This window comes from Brienomyrus brachyistius, unplaced genomic scaffold, assembly GCF_023856365.1.
Source record: "Brienomyrus brachyistius isolate T26 unplaced genomic scaffold, BBRACH_0.4 scaffold119, whole genome shotgun sequence".
NCBI classification, from domain to species: domain Eukaryota; kingdom Metazoa; phylum Chordata; class Actinopteri; order Osteoglossiformes; family Mormyridae; genus Brienomyrus; species Brienomyrus brachyistius.
Genome location: NW_026042394.1, coordinates 327293 through 348415, shown reverse-complemented (window position 1 = coordinate 348415; position 21123 = coordinate 327293).

The following is a 21123-nucleotide window of genomic DNA, read 5'->3' as shown; positions in this document are numbered from 1 at the left end:
AAGATTCTTTTGAGGCGGTGAACCCATTAGGTTCAGCAAAAAGCAGCACAAAGTAGTAGCTGTATATTTGTCTCTGGCTAATTTACCACCTCATCAAGTACAGACCACATGTCACTTGTAATGCTGTGTCAGGAAAAAGACTTCAAACACTTTGGCCATGACAAAGTTTTCTCAAGGCTCATTGCAGACTTAAAAGACCTGGAAGACAATGGAATAACGGTGGCAGAGGAAAAAGTTAAAGGGACTGTTTTGTGCATTGCAGGGGACAATTTGGGGTCTCATAATATCGGTGGATTTACAGAAAATTTTAGTTTTTCTGAATATTTCTGCAGGTATTGCCGGACAACCCGAACAGATTTTCAAACAGATCCAAATGCATTTTACAGTCTGAGGAACAACAAAACGTTGAAGGTATAATATCTGAGTTTTAATTCATTGAATTACTTCGATGTTTGTATGCCTGGCCTGCCACCTTGTTTAGGCCATGACATTTTTGAGGGTATCCTTTCCTATGATTTAGCCCTTTACCTGAAGTACTTCATCAAGCAGAAAAAGTGGTTCACTTATTCAATTCTGAATAGACGCATTAAGAAATTTAAGTACAGTGGCTCTGATGTGTTGAGTAAGCCATGTGCAGTAAACTCCAATGGAGTAAAGCTTTATGGTCAGGCTGTTCAGAACTGGAATTTTCTAAGACTTCTTCCTGTGATCATGTGTGACAAGGTGAAAGAGCCCACAGATGATGATTGGCAGTTGACCCTTCAGCTAAAAGACATTGTGGAGCTGATTTGTGCACAGAAAATTTTATTGCCAGAGGTTGCATACCTTGACGTTCTTATCCAAGAATATCTTGCTTGTAGATTTTCTTTCTTTCCAGGACATAGGTTAAAGCCTAAGCATCACTACTTGCGACACTACCCTGCACTGATTTTAAAGTTTGGTCCTTTGATCAGGTTGTGGACAATGCGATTTGAAAGTAAATAAGGCACCATGGCAACAACAGTCAGAACAGCATCCAGTTCACAGCTAGTTTTAAAAATTGCTTTAACGCAGAGTGATTACAGGAAATAGGTGTACTGCTTAATATTAATTAAATTATTAAAATGTGCTAATAATAGACATATTTGTCAGTCAGACATTGTGCTTTTTAAAGAGCAGAAGGGATACATTAAATTACGATTATATTGTCCTTACTGTATATATTTTTACATTTTTCCCCTCAATGATATAAATATTTTCCCCCCTGACATATAATCAGTGTAAGCACACAAACACATTGGCCGGTTATCCTATTCATTCAGTTCCACGGACAGTGACCTGTGTTACTGTGCTGTGACATCTGGTTCCTTCATTGGCTCTGTATATTTCTATAAATGACTAAATGGCTCTGTTGTAGAAATTTCCAGCCAGAGACTTGGTTCCTATATAACGAGAAGATTTTATTTTTACTCGGACTGAGAAGCTACAGAAAATCATCTCTGCATGTGATCTCCCCTTTACTGCTCAAGCAGAGCACACGCACATCAGCAAGTGTCAAGGCAGCAAGTGCATACAAACAACTTCTCAGGACAGTTATAGGGCCTTCAGGAGGAACCAAACTGCTGCCTCATTCAGAGATACCATTGTCTAAGACTTGCACTAAAACATTCTGAGCACTTGGGCATATTTAAACAAAGTAGTATGGCACCTGTGTCAGAATCCATCCCTGCCTTGTCCTGTTCACATGTCACTGGCCATCCTATTCTCTCCTCTGTCTTGTACCCCATAGCCCATAGTGTGTTTGCCTGCTCATAAGGCCACCATGTGGCTTAACGGGTCAAGTGGTTCCTGACTCCCCTTTTAGTTGTGGGTTTTGAGGATATCACAGGGTCTGTGTTTTCATGATTGTCCCCCAGGCCACCATGCAGCTCAGCCCAGGATTCTCCACCCATTCTACCTTTACTCCTTCAGCCGCATACACGAGTCAGGCCTAGGTTATTCAAATTTCGTCCTGCCAAATTTACTGGACAGGAAGTGTACACTGCAAATGAATATGTGAATACTCCAATACCTACATCTTTACAAGTTACATTAAGGGGTTTGGTACAGTAAATGGTTGTGAGGTGGGATTTCTTCTTGATGTCTGTTTGTAGCCCGTCCACCAGCAGCTGCTGCTGTATTTATCACACCAAGCAGGGAACGTATATTGCTAAGTTTTTCTTAGTTCAATTACACTTGACTAAGCTAATTAAGCTGGCTATGTTGTTTACATTCAGAAGGATGCCGCCATATTGGGTTATACACAGATGCCACAATAGCTCACACTCACATTCCCTCTTCATTATTTTTCTAAATACACTCTATCCTGCCTTGTCACCTGCAACAAGATCTCACTCCCTGTATCGAGTAAAGTCTTTCTAATGGTTGAGCAGATTTCTGCTTCTCTCCTAACCATGGACATCCAAAGTAAGATGAAGCAAAATGTTAGGGAATTTGACAACACATGGTTACTCTTTTGGTAACAGTGACTTTGGTTTTATTTTGATAGATGTAAACCACATAATATGGTCTTAACCTTGTTTTCTGTCCTAAAAGCAAACTTTTGTGTTACAGGAGAAAAGTGCACAGCTGCTCAGATCAACCCCAGCTAATCAGCGCATATGGGAATCTTTTCAAAATACCATGTGAGTCTAAATACCATCTAAAGTAATATAAGCTCTTTAGATGACGCTCAAATAATCAATTCCCATCAACTTGGTGTCAGAACACAAACTCGGTGGCAAAAAAGTGAAGCACAACAGACTAAGTTGTGAAAATGAAATCTGCATGTGATGAAAGGGCATGTGACAGTATCTCGATGATTATAATATCAGATCAAACGGAGTTGGCGGTATGGCCACACTGCTGGTCCCATGTCAGTAGGGTATAGCACACCCCTGGGCCCGGATACCACTAGGATGTCACTGGTGTACCACTGTGCCGTCAGAGTGTGGTGTGTCACTCCACAGTGTTGGCAGGATTGCTCTTCTCCCTGCGGCGCCACCATACGCACACGACGGTCATCTGTGGTACTGCAGAACTGAGATGTATCGCTGAACATGGTAGGACGCCAGTCGTCATCAGTCCATGCCTCCCAGTGACTACACCACTCCAAACGCAACCGTTTCTGTGCTATTGTGAACGGCAGCCTATGCATGGGACGGTGAACCCGTAGTCCAGCTGATGCCAGTCATCGCGACACGATGATATAGGGTGTTGTAGAGAGTCCAGTAGCTGTGTCCATATATCAGGCGCAGGTGTCATGGGGATCTGTGATGCTTGGAGCACAATCCAACGATCCTTCCTTGGCGTGGTCTGTCTTGGATGACCAGAAACTTCACGACGTGTGTGGATGCCTCACGTGCCCATTGGTTTCAATATCAGGCGACTGATATCCGCATGGCCCACATGCAGTTGCACCATATGACCACCTGGCTTCATGCAAACCCGCAATGCAACCCTATCAAACTCCGTCAAGTGCTGTTAACTGGCTAATGTGACTACGAGGCATCCTGTGTCTGGTAATTAAACATGCCAACTCCTTGCAATTCTAATCATTTACATATCCATCACTGGTCTGCACGTGTACCAAATTACATCTAAATTGGATAGTTCTGGGTTTTCAACTTTTTTTTCCCTGAGTGTATATGCCCTTCACTGATGAGAAATTCATCAACATCTAAGTCCTACATTCATGTACAATGCATATTAAATGAATATTTTGTCACTATTAGTCTTGATGTATCATTCTTTGAATGCACTCAATTGAATCATGGACAGTGGTTCCACATGGTAAAAAAATGAATATTCTGAAAAGGAAACATCCTTCTTCGGTTGATACATTCACTTTGTATTCTGAGAAGGTTTTTCCCTTGATTGCCTTGTACAGTATGTCTAGTGTGTTTTTTGGTATGAATGTGGCATTAATCATACAATGAAAAAAACACTGACTTGTAGTGAACATGTAAAACAAAAACATGCAGTGTCATCTATCCATTTTTCAAACCGCTTATCCTATTGGGTCACGGGGGGTCCGGAGGCAGGGAACAACCCAGGATGGGGGGCCAGCCCATCACAGGGCTCACTCACACATGCACACCTATGGTTAATTTAGCGACTCCAATTAGTCTCAGCATGTTTTTGGACTGTGGGGGGAAACCGGAGTACCTGGAGGAAACCCCACGACGACATGGGGAGAACATGCAAACTCCGCACACATGTGATCCAGGCGGAGACACGAACCCGGGTCCCAGAGGTGTGAGGCAACAGTGCTAACCACTACACCACCATGCCGCCCCCATGCAGTGTCATATATAACTGAAATAAGAAATGCTGGATTGCCTGAGTTGCATGCGTGTGTGTTTTTTAATATGGGCAACATGGTTCCCTGAGATGCCTCAGTGTTGCTCACCTCCATCTCTAACACACAGCCTCAGAAATGATTTTAAAACTACTGAAAGAAATAATTGGCTACACTGCAGCTCCACTGTTTTGTTTGGCACCCCTGCATGTCCTGCATTGTGTGGGGAAAAAAGTTGAAGGCTGTGTTACATACTGTAACACAGCTAGAATGCAAAAACACTTTATACTTCACATAAGATGGTGGACCTTATTGACAAAGGCAAATTTGTGTTGACCCCAGCAAGGCAGCTAGCGTACTTTGCATTTCTCACTTACCCGGATGTGACAATAAAGCGCTCCACTACAGTAAACCCTGCAGACAGCATTCCCCTGGAGGATGAGGGGCAGCCACATGAGTGTGTGGCAGAGTCTTTGGTTTACACTAAACTGAGAGCAGACTTGGAGAGCTCTCCCACTGAAAATAGCGAGATGGTTTTGTTTGTGGATGGCTCATGTTGGAGAGATGGGGATGCCTTGAAGGCTGGGTTTGCTGTAGTCCAGGCACAGGGTGATGATTTTCACACTCTCGTTTCAGAGCCAGTGGCACAACCCTGTTCCGCTCAATTAGTGGAGATAAAGGCTTTGACTACAGCGTGCCGGCGAGGACAACATAAGACAGTTACTATCTACACAGACTCTGCATACGCACACGGTGTATGCCATCTCTTTGGAGCAGTCTGGAAGCAAAGGGGCTTTCGCAAAAGTGACGGCTCCCCCATTCAGCATTATAATCAGATTTTGGAGTTGCTACACACAATGATGCGTCCCAAGCGTTTGGCTATTGTTAAGTGTCAGGCCCACCGCAAAGGTCGTGATTTTGTTATTCAAGGAAATGCAGCCTCTGATGCGGCAGCCAGGGCGGCTGCGCAGGTGAGTACTGCTGATCTTTTACCTATGGTGACTACAGAGCAGGTTTCTGATCTGGTGGCCCTGCAGGAGCGGGCGGGCCCCTATGAGGCCTCAGTGTGGCTAAAAAGGGGGGCCTCTAAGGATGCTAATGGTCTGTATCGCAACTATGAGGGACTTTTGGCTGCACCTCTGTCTCTGGTGAATATTTTGATAACGGATGCGCATGGTCTTGACCATTGCGCACGGGGGGAGGAGTTAAGGAAAATTACACAACAAGCTGCAAGCAATGATGGATGCAAGGTTGTCAGAATGTGAATATGAGGTGTGCATTAAGAACAATGTACGCAAAGCAATCACGGCCCCAGTAGGGCACATTCCAGTGCCTGAGGGACCGTTCAGACACTTGTGGTGGACTATGTGGACATGGGAAAAACAGCATATGGAAAGCGATATATGCTTGTGATTGTGGACAGGTTCAGCAGATGGGTGGAGACAATACCGTCCAAGGACATGGGGGCGATGACAGTGGTGAAATTCCTGATCAGAGAGTCCGAGGTTTGGGATCCCAACTGAAATAAGCTCTGATAATGGAGCTGCCTTTGTGGGGAAAGTTAAAAGTTAGTGGTTTAACAGCTGAGAATAAAACAAAAGTTGGCATGTGTGTATCACCCTCAGTTGCAGGGTATGGTGGAGAGAGTGAATGGCACACTTAAGCAGAAGCTGAATAAGATTTGCACCACCATGAAAATGAACTGGGTGGATGCCCTGTCAACAGCCTTGATGGCATATCGGATGGAAACGCACAGGTGATGCATTTGTCTCCGCATGAAATGCTGACTGGGAGACCTATGCCTGGATCGACTTGAGGGGGCGTATAAGGGACCCAGCCTAGATCAGCTGGGGGATGAATTAAAGTTGTACATGAGGACTTTAACCAAAATACACAAAACTATTTCCAAACAGGAAAAGGAGAAAGCACAGAAAGAAGACACAGACCAGGAGGAGCCAGTCATCTTTCCCGGAGATAAAGTCTACCTGCGAGTGTTCCGGTGAAAGTGGCACGAGCCCCGACGAAAGGGACCCTTCAAGGTGACACGAGCCACAGCAACAGCGGTGCAGGTAGAAGGGAGTAATACGTGGTACCATTTGAACCACTGCACTAGAGTACCGCACGAAAGACAGAGTCACTGAAAACTACACAGAGGATGCAGCTGCCCTTGACTCAGATGGCCCTGATGGAGCTCCCAGAGGAGCTCCACAGCTTGGGGTGGAGTCAGTTTCAGGATCAGAGCAGAGTGAGGGCCAAGAGGGAGCATCGCAAGCAGACCAGCCACTCCAGACAGGACACGAAGCTGTGGGTTCTGGTACGGCTGACAGCAACGATGTTAGTGATGCTAATGATTTATCAGGCCCTTCAGGTCTGGGTGCACAGCAGGACCACAGGTCAGGTGAGCACAGGACAACTGACTTCACTGACTCAGCCTGGTCCTTTGATGCTGAATAACCTCTCAGATTACAGTGAGCGAAAGCGGAGAGAAATGGGGGGAGATATGGGAGTGAGGAGAGTGAGCAAATTTTAGAAGGATGCCCAGGATGAAGTAGACCTGGATGGGTTAGCAAAACGTACACTTGGAAATTGGTGGTATAAATGGGCTAAGTATACCGCCACTTCATTAGGGCAGGAGGGGTGTGTGTTGTGTGCAAGTCCTGACCCTTCAGTTAGGGTTGTCCCGTTCCCATACACTAATAAACAGTGTGAAGAATGGGAAATGGAGAGGAGTATGAGATTCTGGAAGAGTCTGTGTCAGGAGGGGCAGGCCCCTAAGAAAGTGCAGGCCCACATCTAACCAGACGGAGCGCATACCGTACTGCCCATATCAGCGTCTGATATATCAGGGAAATACTAAATATGCATAGAGGGTGGAAAAGCATTGTGGGCAGTTTAAGCCCTGGGAAGGAGGTCAGCAAGATATTATGGCGAACAAATTGAGTTTTTTTACAGCAAATTTTCCTCTCTTCATGTTGTCCCTACTGCGCAGATTAATCGTCCCATGTGCCTGCCAGCAAATATTGCTCCTTTACCTGCCGAATGCTGCCTAATTTTAATGCTGCAATTGAAAGGCTTCAAACATGATATGGGTGTGTGGGTTCTTACTAAAAAGTTATAATTCAAGTAGCCTCAATAACAGTCCATTTTGATGGCAGGTACCTGAAAGTACAACTCTGGAGGACCTTGAGAAGTGAAAGACACCTCTGCTTGACTTCATGGCCAATGCAGGTTGTCTGAGGCCTATCCGGTCAATAAGAGATGGGAATCTGCTGGAACATGACATTGTCACGTTTCAGGTCATCCACAGGGGTCAGGGTCCATTTCAGAGGTATTCTGTGTTCTGTTTACATGTACGTTAGTTAGGATCAGAATTTTATCCTTTGACCAACATGGATCAAGTTGCTATTATTTCTTTGAATATAAACTAATAAAGTAACCAGTAACACATTGATAATTAATAAGTGAGTTATAAACACTGTCTACATTCTGCGCCACCTGTTCTGCTTTGAGCCAATCACAATTACTGCTGACCAGATGGAAGATCTTTTCAGCATTCATCTGTCTCCAGAAGGTAGCAACAAGAGAGTTGCTGAGGAAATAGACTCTCCAGAAGGTAATGACCATCTCCAGGATGCAGAAGGTACTTTAATTGACCGTATAGTGTAGAAGTAAATGTTGTTTTTGTAAAACAAAATATACCTGTATAACAAAAAACACTGTAGCTAAAGTTAAATCCTCTTACTGGACAATCACCTATTTTAAATCGCTCTTCAGTTTTATCCGTTTTCCAAACCTCTTATCCTTCTGGGTCACGGGGGTCGGGAGCCCATCCCAGAAGCAATGGGCACGAGGCAGGACACAACCCTGAATGGGGTCAAGCCCATTGCAGGGCACACTCACACACCATTCACTCACACATGCACACTTACGGGCAATTTAGCAACTCCAATTAGTCTCAGCATGTTTTTAGACTGTGGGGGAGAACCGGAAAACCCAGAGGAAACCGCACGATAACATGGGGAGAACATGCAAACTCCACACACATCTGACCCCGGCGGAGACTTGAACCCGGGTCGCAGAGGTGTGAGGCAACAGTGCTAACCACTGCACCAGCATGTCGCCCCATCCTATTAAGCTTATTGTTCAGAATTAAAAATGGGGTTATTAAGAAAGAGTAGCCTCCTATAAAATAGCCCAGCACTCCTCCCTCCAGGCCAAGAATATTTTCTTTATGGTCCAGTTCAAAATAATATCAACTGCAGAAATACGGAGCACATGTAATTTATCTGTATTTTAGATGGTAGACGAGTGGCTGGGTGACGTCGTGGCTGGATGACTTGCAGTGTAGCTTGTTATCTGTGCGTTCTGGACAGGCTGCTGACTTCTGATTACTTTTGCCATTTGGTTCGATGTTACGTCATTTCCAGGTGTGTCGGTGCCCAGTATGAAGCTAATCGCCGCATTATAGTTATGAAAAGAAGACAGAATAGCAAAGAAATTGAGGCAGAATTAATTCAACAAAGTATTAAAAATATTACTCAAGTAGATGAATCGCTTCTTGAGACTGAAGGCGACTGTATTTGCACGAACGAGCGTCGAAAAGAAATGCATTATTGTCGCGTTTAAATGAAATAGTAGTAAGTGTCACATTTGCGACGTATTACAGGAGGATGTTAATCTTAACTTTGACTGTAAAATATCATAATAAACAAGAAATGTGAGTTTTTAGTCTGCTTAAACAAGACTACCGATGTTACAGCGAGCGGACGCTGCTGCCGCGCAGGAGAAGCGAAGCGACATTGCCTTTAAAATGAGAGATTACATTCCGTGGCAGGGGGACAGTTTACAGCACGACACCGGCATTAGGCAGCAGGATGGGTGGGTTAGGTGATCTCCCAGACTGAAAGGGATTCTGGGGACTCAGGGGACAGTGTCGCCCTGAGGGACTGAGGGCCACGTCAGAGGGGGCCTGATGTAGAGGGGCCCAGACAAGGGATGGCTGATGTAGAGGAGCCAGGTGTGGAGGTGCCACATATTGAGGAACCCTGGTGATCACACTACAGGGGGCCAAATGTTGGTGGGCCAAGAGGAAGTGGCTGGGGAGTAGAAAGCATAGATGTCTTGGAGGTGGGTAGACTACAGAGATTTATGCACCCCGGGATTCCCTCAAGTGCCTCTCAGATCTAGGATGGCCAATACTCGGTCCTCCCCAGGAGTGAGAGGATGCAGACTGGCTCCCCCCAGCCCTCCTCACCGGCTCCCTCCAAAGAGCTGTAGCCCTCCTTTTGGTGATGCCGACATCGTCCCTGCACTTCCCCCTCACACCCTCTGCCATGCGGCAGCAGCCATGGCCCACAGAATGTATCTTTTTCTTTGATCTCTTGCTATTTTCCTGGCATATTTTTGTGTTTTGCTAACATGCATCATGGTACAGGAAACGTACCCCAGAGCAGGACTGTAGACTAAACCATTTTCAGGAAGGGTAGGTGTGCTTGGGGTGAAAAATAACTTTAAATTAATTGATGAGATATATTAATTTTATCTGTATTATTTTGAATAAATACAGCCCCCCCGCATATTTATGACTGACCCACAAACTCACACACTGTCCACGGATGAGAACAGCGCAGACCCTGCACAGTGAAGGTTGGCAACTCCTTCCAATTTTATAGCCCAAACCACAAGTAAAAGATACCCAAAATCAGACCCTTCATAAACTTTTCTATCTCCAAAAATACTCCATAATGCTGCTTAAAATTAAGCAATGCACGCACAAGTTAAAGCTCTTTTCTTTGTAATGAATGAGGAAAGAAATAGTTTTGGATAAAGAAATGAATTAGTCTTTTTTTTCATGTGAGCATCCTCCTGCAGCATTTAAATATGGAAAAGTGGCTGATGGATGGACCTGTATTAAATTTGGGTGGGCCTGAGTGAAGCTCATTACCCTACATTTTCTTATATAGGCTTAGATATTTACAACATGGTGACTGCAACAATAATACACCCACGACTGTGGTGTTCTACCTAAAGAGCACCACTAGAGGGAGCTCACACATTCTGTCGTACTTGCCACAGTAACAGCAGTGATGTGCAGGAACAGAGTTAGAAGCCGGTAATACATATAAAAAATGTAATTTCATTAATCTGAATGGGTGGGCCCAGCAGAGCTCACCCAGGCCTATCTATAGCTCTGCCTCTGCATCAGTCCATCTCTTTGCAGTCCAAATTGTACATCTACCAAACTGGACAGAAAATTTGCAACCATTCTGTTTGGTGGTCAGATTTAAGGAATGTCACATTAGTAAATTCACGTTCTACATGAACATCTGAAATTGCCAGAGACAAAATCGGCAGTACAGGCAGACCAATGTCTTTGAAACTCCTTTTTCCTTCAGCACCCTCATACTGCAAAACCTCAGTCCAAAATTCTCCATGTTGGTCTTCTCTTTGAAACTGCAACAGGAGAGCTCTCTCCACTGGTTTTATAATTCACGAAGGGAACAGGAAAGGCCCTCTTTTGGTAGGCTGCCTACTGCAGGCTCTCTTACCCGGGGATGAGGCATCTCCAGCTTACTCAAGTGACTCTGGAAATTGCATATGATACTGTGTCTGGAAGCAGTCCATGCTGCGCTTAGGAATGACGTCTGTTTTGGTGTAGAATTGAATGTGGAATTTACTGTAAATACCTAGCAAAAAAAAAAAGCTGCCAGAAAGGTATTGCAAAATTGCTGTTAATCACTGTAAAACCCCCAGCTCCATGGGTGTCCCTACAGGTGGCTGCCCTTTGCTGCCAGGTTTGCTGTTACCTTTGTCTGTGCCCGTGTGTCAAGTAGAGCAAGATGGGGTAGGTGAAAAGAGAATTTCCCCAAGGGGAGTAACAAAGCATCTTCATTTCATTTAGAAAATAATTACAAAATGTCTTTTACAGGTTTTGTCCTATGTAAATTACAGCAATTGTCTTTTTTAAACAGAAAAATAACAATTAACTGTAATCTAGTTTAAAATATTATCTTGTATTCTATTCAAAATATAGAAGTTACCTAGCAACTGGAATTGGCAATAAATGCTATTAATACTCCACAATACTGAATGTTGTTGTAGAATGCTTTCCAAGTTAATTTTTGTATTTTACATTTGCAGCTATGCAATCTATGCATATTGTTAAGTGGTTTAAATGAGACTAAGACGAAAATGACAGCCTGAGACAGAGACCCACACAGAGCAAACTCACATTAACTGGAATGACATTAACTTGAAAATTTCAGGATAATCTTAAGAACATAAGAACATAAGAACTATACAAACGAGAGGAGGCCATTCGGCCCATCAAGCTCGCTTGGGGAGAACTAAACTAATAGCTCAGAGTTGTTAAAATCTTATCTAGCTCTGATTTAAAGGAACCCAAGGATTCAGCTTGCACTACATTATCAGGAAGGCTATTCCATACTCTGACTACACGCTGTGTAAAGAAGTGCTTCCTTAAATCCAGCTTGAAATGTTCTCCCGCTAATTTCCACCTATGGCCACGAGTTCGTGTATTTAAACTAATGCTGAAGTAACTGTTTGGTTGAACAGCATCCAAACCTGTTAGAATCTTATATACCTGGATCATGTCCCCCCTCAGTCTCCTTTGCTTGAGACTGAACAGATTTAGCTCAAGTAACCGTTCCTCGTATGACATTCCTCTAAGACCAGGAATCATTTTTGTGGCCCTACGCTGCACCTTTTCTAAGGCCACAATGTCCTTTTTAAGATATGGTGACCAAACCTGCACACAATATTCTAGGTGAGGTCTCACCAAGGAATTGTATAATCTTAGCATTACCTCCCTTGACTTAAACTCCACACACCTGGAGATATACCCCAACATCCTATTGGCCTTTTTTATTGCTTCCTCACACTGGCGAGAATGGGACATGGAAGCATCAACATACACACCAAGGTCTTTCTCATGATCAGCTACCTTTATTTCAGTGACACCCATGAAATACCTGTACTTTATATTTCTGCTCCCTAGATGGAGTACCTTACATTTATCTTCACACCCGTTAACCACTTGATGGAATTCAACTTAGTCAGAGTTGCAACAAAGTCAAGTATTTTATGAATAACTATGAATAAAATGACAGCCTGAGACAGAGACCCACACAGAACAAACTCACATTAACAGGAAAGATGACATTAACATGAAAATGAGTTGCAACAAAGTCAAGTGTTTTTAAAACTGACCATATTCTAGGCTTAAAGGCCCAATTTGAAATCAGGACTGGACATAGAAATCTATTCAGAACAACATTACATTAATGTTAGAATAATGTTATATTTTTTGCTGGTCTGTGTTAATGTAATACAACAACTCTGTTCTAATAGCTCCCTGTTACTTTAATGCTGCATGTGTGTGTAATTTATAGCAAGTTAGGCAAGCTACAGATTCAACCATTAAACTGCATTTTCATTCCACATTTTTTGACAGTTCTGTCCAAAAACATATTCCACCAAATCAGCCGTAACAAATTCCAATAACTTCAACCTTCAAATGTATTAAAGTTGATCTTTTTCAGTGTGTTCCTAAATCTTACGGTATAAGCAAAAGGTATAAATAAAAGATTAAGAACAATTTCCATTCGAATAGTGGAGAAGAGTCCTCATCTTTTGTACATGTGTCATGCTCAGAGTCCATCAATCGCCTGAGGAGAGAGGAGATGTGAGGATTGACTGAGTTGTTCTTCTCAGGCATCGTCCCACTTCTTTGGTTTACAGTCTTCATGCTGCTGCTTGGATTGATTCCAATGAAACAGTTGAAACCGCAAAATCACATGAATAAAACTTACGCTGACCCTCACTGAAGCAGCCTGGTATCTGTTTCATACCTCACTTTACAACACACAGGACTTTTTTTTTAACAATTTAAAGGCACAAGTTATTTTACTTCATGGCCAACCCATGTTTGCTAGTTTAATGGCAGAAAAATAGTCAAAGCCAGGCGCCTGGTCCACAAGGGTTGTACTCAGTCACTGGTGTATTTAGGGTGTAAACATGCTATAAACTAATTTTTTCAAACAATTTCTTTAAGAGCTACATGCGCTTGCACCTTGGTGAATTGCTATTATAATGGTGGACTTGCCAGGTAGAAGAAAAGAATAGAGGTCTGCATTCCCGTGGAACCGATGGCAATAAAGTGCTATCAAAAGTTTCATTTTTGAATGTGGGAGCATGGGGGGGGGGACAAGTGATATGTTTACAGGAAAAAAGAATTAAAACAAATGTATTTTTTTGTTATCAAACAATTATTTATTTGCATGAGTGAATAGAAAATTACATTAACTCCCTATAACGCCACATGTATCATATTTAAGACCTCTACGTCAGTAATACGATTATCCCTTTCCTCAAAAACCTGGTGTATATAATGATATACCTGTATTCTGCCCTCTGGTGGATGACCTATGTAGTTCAGATGGAAAACGTCTTTTTTTTTTCAAGAATCACTGACGGCTGCAAACACGTTGTAGCCGGCAGGATTTTCATGGGATAAGAAGTCCTATTTTGGGAACAGTTACAGTAAGCGCAATGTAGCGAAAATTAATTATATTTCAAAATGAGTCTTTATTAGTGTGAACTAACTAATAATAACTTAATATATCATGAAATATTTTATAGAAAAACGTGCTGAAAATGTGTGTATCAAATATGATACTACGGGTATGAAAATGTATTATATTTGTCAGTGCATCAGGTGTTGTTTTAGTCAATTTCTTGATTAAATTTTATACCATAATACAAACAACAATTAATATATAACCGGTACGAGTAGCGACCATATAGCTGAAAAGGGGACCTTTATTTTGATACCCCGAGGGGATTTTTATGATGATATGGGGCGCGGTATTCCATCAGATTTATACCCGCATAATCTCGCGATTCGAATCGAAGTACTGTTTGGTCTTGGAGGTTTCTTGGGAAGAGGGAGTGCGGCAAGTAGCCTAGTCTTCCTCTGGATAAGGCGGACCACTCTTCGTGAAGTTTTGGGGCATTGATGGTGAGGGACGAACGCATTTGCCCAAAGGCACAAGGGGGTGAAGTCGTGTATCCAGAACAAGATTGTTTGCAAAGACAAGGTATGGGTTTTATCTTTTTCCTAACATAGTTAATTGCTATTGAGTCGGACATAGTTTTAATTATTGACTGACGCGATGGTAATATATAAAAGAGCGACCGGAGGTGAAAACCTGATCGGCTGGTGTGAGTGCGGGTCCTCTGGAGGTAGATAAACGCTTTTGCTGTGTGGGATACATGTTGGTTTTATGTTTATTATGAGGAATGGAGTGTGGGTTTTGTAATTTCTGTTTTGGCATTTGCAGGAAACCGCAACCTTTGGGGAAAGTTGTACCCACTGTTTCTCTTCCCCTCTTTTAGGGCGCAACGTATATACTGCCTTTGTAAAATTATCTGCGAACGATACACATGTATAACTCCGCTGAGACCGTGGACTTTCTCGGGTGACTCTGTCCGTACCCTCTAGCAGGCTGTCCCTGGGCTTATTAGTTGGAGCCTGGGACCAGTGCTCTGACGACCCCAGTGTGCGTATTGGAGTGGATTTGCTGTGCGCTGTCGGTATTGGTTTTTATTTTGTTCTGCAGTGAGGACTATTTTGTTGTTTTGAGTATATGGTATTTTGATTTGTTTAAACCAGGGGTGCTAATCGAGCAATAGGGTCCCAGCCTGCTGTGAGGATATCTCTGGCTGCCCAGTGGCGCGGGCCGGGGTTTTAAACTACCTACTGGGGGATATACTTCACCAGTGGAAACATCAACCAGGTCACCGGGAGTTATTGAACCCTCCCCTTTTTGTTGCGATTGTTAATAAAACCAATAAATACTTTTATGATCCAGCCCTAATCTCTCCTGTGTGCTCGCTTTGGATACCGCTTGATTAGGGGGGTACTCGCTCAAGGTCACAAATATAATACTCAATTTTAAGCTTGATTATTTCTTCCAGTATTCGTTTTGAGAATTTGACGTTTATGCTGTTTTGTCTTGTTTGTCTGTTTTGTCCATGCGGGGCGACGGAACACCAGCGACGTCCATTGTGTCCGTGTGATTCACTTTTACTCTCGCACCATGTTTTGTCTTGTTTATAAAGAATTACGGCAGGATAGCTGTGCAGAATCTTTATTGAATGACACGGAGTTTATGTTGTACTCCGTACAGGCAGGTAGAACTACTCCGACTGAGTCTCAGCGAGTATGCATAAACAGATCACGTGTGCATTAACCAATCAACATAAAGCTTCTATTTAACACGTACACATCATTTAAATAATCAATTCTGTGTCTAACAAATTATGCAATATTTTCTGCACGAATATTACACACTCTATGCAGGATTTTGTATTGTATTAACTGTAAACTGGAATTTCTAATCAGTTTATAGGTTTTTAAACATATCTTAGACCAGAAATTGTGGTCCCAGCTGACTGATAGATCTTCCACCCATGTTGCAATGAGTCATCCATTTTAGAAAGTGTCCTGTATATTTTAGACAGTAATTTGGGGGGTTTCAGATTAAGGAATTCTGCCACACTTTGCGGTATTTGTAATTTGATTTGATTAGACCTTATTTTTTTTTTTACTATAGATTTAACTTGTTGATATTCTAAAAATCTATTCTTGCTAATCCCATATTGTTTAATATGTCAAAGGGAATAAAGTCTATTCCTTCAAATATATGTTCCAAGTATTTAATACCTTTACAACTCCAATCTGGGAAGTTTATCAATTATTGTTTAGTAGTACATCAGGGTTGTTCCAGATGGGAGTACGCTTGCATGGGATTAATGAAGACTCAGTCATTTTTAGAAACTCCCAGCACGCTGTCAGAAAAGAGCTGATACTGATGCTTTTGAAGCATTCCTGTCGTTTTGATGTTTGAGCTAATGAATGGTAAATCCGAAATCTCTATCTTATTGCATAGTGCCTGTTCTACGTCTGGCCAAGGCTCATCTAAGAGGGTATGTTTTAACCACCCTGAGATGTTTTGGAGCCTGTTGGCAAAGAAATAGTGGTGAAAGTTAGGCCGATCTAGTCCTCCTTTATCCTTAGTCCTTTGCAGTGTTTCTAAGCTAATACGTGGGGGTTCATCTGAATTCCTCTGGAAAGATAGCGGAGTCCAGAGATCTAAACCAGTCAGGTGATGTTTTGCTCGGGATCATTGCAAATAAATAATTAGTTCTTGGCAAAACCATCATTTTTATTGAGGCATCCCTTCCCATAAGTGATATGGGTAGGGACTTCCACCTAACCAGATCATCCGCTACTTTCTTTAAAAGTGGGAAATGGTCTAGTTTAGTTGAATCTGCCAGCCTAGGTGTAACATTAATTCCTAAATATTTAATATCTCCAGACTACAGTGGAGAGGAAGAATTATTCTGGAAGGAGCAATTAATTGGAAGAACTGTAGATTTTAACCAGTTTATCGAATAACCTGAGACTCTTGAGAAAGAGTTTATTAATGTAATTACCTCAGAAAGAGTGGTTTGTGAATGCTGGAGAAAAAGTAACACATCATCCGCATAAAGTCTTACCTTATGTTCTACATTCCTGCATTTAATGCCTTTAATCACTGTAGCCTGTCTAATTGCTGCTGCTAGTGGTTCAATAAAAATCGCAAACAATGAGGGGGATAGAGGACATCCGTGGCTGGTGCCCCTCTTGAGACAGAAACTGGAGGATGTTTAGTCATTCGTCCTGACGCATGCTGTTGGTGAACTATATAATATTTTTAACCAGTTTATGAAAGAGTTTCTGAAACCAAATTTGCATAAAGCTGCAAATAAAAAATTCCAGTTACTGTAACTCTATCGAATGCTTTTTCTGCATTTAGAGACAGTATTGTAATTTGAAGGTTTTTATTGCATGAATAGTCTATGTCTAGATTAAGTAATCTACGTGTATTTGTTGATGAGTGCCTCCCTTATGAAACCAGTTTGGTCAGGATGAATTATGAGAGGGGTTAACTTCTCTATTCTTTTTGAGAGAGCTTTGCAGATTATTTTAAGGTCAACGTTTATAAGGGATATTGGACGATAGCTGGTAGATACTGTAGGATCTTTGCCTGGTTTTAGCAAGAGACTAATGTTTGCAGAATTCATATTTGGTGGTAGCCGACCATTTTCCCTGGTTTCTTGCAACATTCTGCAGAATGTTGATGCCAGAATTGTCCAGAATTCTTTATAGAATTCTGCTGGAAATCCATCTGGACCTGGAGCCGTTTTATTGGGCATACCGTTCAGGGCTTCCTGGAGTTCACCTGGTGTCAGCGGAGAATCCAGTGCCATCGCTTGATTGTCTGATAATTTCGGAAGGGTTATACTATCAAGAAACTGATCAATTTCGTCTTTAGATGGGTTTATCTGTGGTGAATATAAAGATTTGTAAAAGTCCCTGAAAGTGCTGTTTTTTCTGTCAGGGTCATATACTGTATCCCCATTTCAGTCTTTAACAGCACATATAGTTGTTTTTTTCCATATTTATTTTTAACTGATCGTATCTAGCCTCGCTTGTCTCCCGTGTCTCCCTTTCCCGAATAAACCCCGATTACCCCGATCCTGCTCGTCAGCCTGGTTTTCTGAACCACCGCCCGCACGATCGCCTGTCCACCCGAACCTTCCCGTGACACATGGTTTCTTCTAAGTCCTGGATACACTTGTTTTCTCTTCTTTTTATGTGATGAGAATGAGATTATTTTACCTCTCATCACAGCTTTGCCTGCTTCCCAGAGAACAGATGCTGATGTTCCAGGCAGGTCGTTATAGTCTAAATATAAAGCCCACTCTTTTTTTAAAATAGTTAATAAAATCTCCATCTTTAAGCAATGATGTATTAAATCTCCAGTTTCTACTTGGTGGAATGGCCTTCTTATTTATTAGGGTTAAAGATACAGGAGCATGATCGCTGACAGCTATAGGGTGTATCTCTGTGTCTGAAATGTCACTCAGCAGAGAGCTACTGACTAGGAAATAATCCAGATGAGAGTAAGAGTGATGGACATGTGAGAAGAAAGTATATTCCCTACGGGTGGGGTGAAGAGAACGCCATGCATCGCAAAGTCCGTAGTCGCTCATGTGCTGTTTAACTATATTTGTGGATTCCCAATTGCGCTGAGCAGCTGTACTGAGCCTGTCCATTTCTTTATTTAGTCCAAAGTTGAGGTCGCCCCCAAGAACAAGTGCGCAGTCCTGGTGTTCAGAGAGTGCGGTAAAGAAAACGTGGAAGAATGAGGGGTTATCAACATTTGGACCATATATATTAACAATACATAACTTTTTGTTAAGTATAGATAATTTAATGATTATAAATCTACCCTGTGGATCTATAATTGTGTTGAGTACTGTGAAATTGACATTTTTATGTATTAGAATGGGGAGGCATGGTGATGCAGTGGTTAGCACTGTTGCTCCGGACCCCCTGCGGCCCAGTAGGATTAGCAGTTTGGAAAATGGATGGATGGATGGATATTTTTATTAATTTAATTTTGAGTATTATGGTGTTCCATGGGGGCGGCATGGTGGTGCAGTGGTTAGCACTGTTGCCTCACACCTGGGTGACCCAGGTTCGAGTCTCCGCCTGGGTCACGTGTGTGAAGTTTGAATGTTCTCCCCATGTCATCGTGGGGTTTCCTCCGGGTACTCCGGTTTCCCCCCAGTGTCCAAAAACATGCTGAGGCTAATTGGAGTTGCTAAATTGCCCTTAGGTGTGCGTGTGAGAGTGAATAGTGTGTGAGTGTGCCCTGCGATGGGCTGGCCCCCCATCCTGGGTTGTTCTCTGCCACTTGCCCATTGCTTCTGGGACAGGCTACGGACCCCCCACGACCCAGTAGGATAAGCGCTTTGAAAAATGGATGGGTGGATAGATGTATTAGAATTGCTACCCCTCTTTATTATAATAATAATATTATTATTATTATTATTATTATTATTATTATTATTATCATTATTAATAATAATAATAATAATAATAATAATAATAATAATAATAAATAAATAACTTAATTTCCCTACAGGGGATCAATAATCTTTACGCCTCCTCAACTTGCTCTTTGTGGAGTAAGTTGACCACGAAGGGCTGCCACTCATAGTGGCGCCCAGGGAGCTGGGGGTTAAGGGTCTTGCTCAAGGAGCCACAGACGTGCTGAGGCTGGGTTCGAACCTGCGACCTTCTGATTACAAGGATACAGGCTTAGCCCACTGAGCCACACGCTGCCCCCTAGTGCCCACTTTGCCTAGAGTTATAGCAGGCTGAGAACACATTGGGAAACTCGGGTGTTTTAAGTTCATCCTTTGGCAGGTCTATGAGTCTCTTGTAATAAAACGTCTGCCTGTAGTTTAAGCTGGCTACCAGGGAGTGGTACTGGGGTCGCCGTACAGCTGCCCATCCACGTAGAGCTGGTCTACGGCGATGAGAGCTCGGGAACCCTTCTAAATAAAGTTGCGTCGGATTGGGAACAGAACTTTGCGTCGCTCCAGGATCTCTTTGGGGAACTGGTCGTTTACGACACAGTCTGTTCCTTTCAGCTCCCAGCCGCGGCTCTTCACCTGCTCCTTCTGCTTAAAATATCCAAATTTAACCACAATAGGATACGGTCTCAGTGCACCAGGCCTCTTGGCTCCCAGCCGATGGACTCTCTCAAAGCAGATGTTTTTCAGTGTCCTCTGAAAGCTTCAGGTGGTTCTTGATAAAGGTTTTGACGGTAATTCTGGGATGCCTGAAAACACCAGGTTATTTCTCATGCTACAGGCCTGTAGATCGACGACAGTCTCTTTTATTTTTTTATTTTCTTCATTTAGATGGGTCACATTTTCAGTTAGAGACTTAACCGAGTCCCATAGTGAGGTGTTTTCAGCAGCGAGTGTTTCCACCTGCTGCTGGTTGAATTCCAAAGATTCCCTCGGGGATTTGAATTCCTGATGTAGAATCTCGACGAGAGCCAACCTCTCGTCGAAGCTGGACAATCGTTTGTCGATTGAATCCAGGATGTCGGCAAAGTCTTTACCAGTCGGCGATGCTGTGCCAGGGGAGTCTGCCGGGCAACTTCTTTTGGAGGATGGTGTCTCGCTTTTGGCTGGAGAAGATGCATCTGCGTTCTTCTTCATGACTATAATGTTGAAGTACCAGTCGATATATTCCACAAGAGATTCCAAATTCCCCTCGCTGTTCATTCAGATTTTCCGCCAAGTCTCCGGCGTCTGACGTCACCTACAGCATTTCCGCCTCTGACGTGCCCTCCAACGTACTCATACTTGTACTTGCAAGATCTCAATTCTGTATTACAGTAGCGTACATTGTCCTGGAGGATATGGGTGTGAGGCAAGGAACAACCCAGCATGGGCCACCAGCATATCGCAGGGCACAGATACCAGTCACACCTACAGGCAATTTGGTAACTCCAATTAGCCTCAGTATGTTTTTGGACTGGGGGGGGGGGGGAAACCAGAGAACCTGGAGGAAACCCCACAACAACACAGGAAGAACATGCAAACTTTACACACATGGTGTTATGGCCGTGACTCAAACCCAGCTCCCAGAAGTGTGAGGCAATAGTGCTAACCATTGCACCACCATGCTGGACCATAAGTGGAAATCCAACAAGTGAAACTGATTTATTAGGGTTAAGCTAACAGACACCCAGAAAAATTAAAATGTAAATCACTGCAGTGCCGTGCAAACCTGTGTGAACAGCCAATCAGATCAGCCTGCTCTGTAGCATGTACCTCCCTGTTTCCGGTCCCTTTGTCAGTTTCTCACTGGC